At 53.8% G+C, this 973-nt stretch overlaps 1 protein-coding gene across 1 annotated transcript in view; it reads left to right on the top strand.

The window, feature by feature from the left end:
* The window catches only part of Umad1 (UBAP1-MVB12-associated (UMA) domain containing 1), a 149,293-nt gene that overhangs the window by 4,466 nt on the left and 143,854 nt on the right, over positions 1-973 (top strand). The window lies entirely within an intron of this gene.

Raw genomic sequence — 973 nt, 5'->3', positions numbered from 1 at the left:
GTATGAGTGTTGTCCCTGCATGTAGGTAAGTGCACCCATGTCATGCAATGCCCTCAGAGGACAGAAGAGGCCTTTGGATCCCCTGGAACTGGAGTTATGGACAGTAGTTAGCTGCCATGTAGGTGCTGGGATTTGAACACTGGTCTTCTGCAAGAACAGCCAGTGTTCTTAACTGATAAGCCATCTCTCCAGCCCTCATTATTTTTATTTTGAAATATTTTATTTTTCGCCTCTGCTTCCCTTGGCCTGCACGACCCACCAGCCACTCGGGCCTCTCTCCCGGTTACATCAATCGCAGTTACATCAATCATGCCCTGCATGCCTTGACTCCCCCAGCCTCTTTCACCCTCCCATCTCCCCCACCCGTCTCCTCCTAGCCTGGGTCCTGTCCCATTCCTTGTCTTGGTGCCCCAGACACCTGGGGAACCACCACTGCTTCCTGATCCTTTGCATCCAGACCAACCCAGTTCCTTCTCTTGGTACCCAGGAGCCCTCTGGGCCTGGTCCCACCCTCACCTCCCTCTGCTTCCCTGGGCTGTACAACCCACCACCCTCCCTCCAGGGAACCCTCTGGGACTGGTCACACCCTCATCTCCCTCTGCTTCCCTGGACTGCACGGCCAACCAGCCTCTTTCCTGGACACCTGGGCTGACCTTTAGGCTTCCTGAGCCTTTGCATCCAGACCAATCCAATTCCTCACTGCAATCTCCAGGAGCCCTTGGGGCCTCTTCCTGCCTCCATCTCCCTTTGCATCTCTGGGTGGCATGGCCACCAGCTGCCCTAGAACAGCATCTTTCCTGAGCCAGAATCACAGGCCAGTCCAACCCCCAAATTCATGAGGCCAAATTCTTTCCTGGAGGTATCCAGACATTAGGAGAAAGCCTGAGAGCATCTGATCTTCATCTGACTTGGACCTCTGTGGGAACTCCTGAAGACAAAAGCAATTTGGCCACTCCAATATAAAATCAAAAGA

This window comes from Nannospalax galili, unplaced genomic scaffold (assembly GCF_000622305.1).
Source record: "Nannospalax galili isolate Female #2095 unplaced genomic scaffold, S.galili_v1.0 scaffold62, whole genome shotgun sequence".
NCBI classification, from domain to species: domain Eukaryota; kingdom Metazoa; phylum Chordata; class Mammalia; order Rodentia; family Spalacidae; genus Nannospalax; species Nannospalax galili.
Note: the sequence above shows the minus strand (reverse complement) of the source record. Positions and strands in the feature narration are given on the sequence as shown.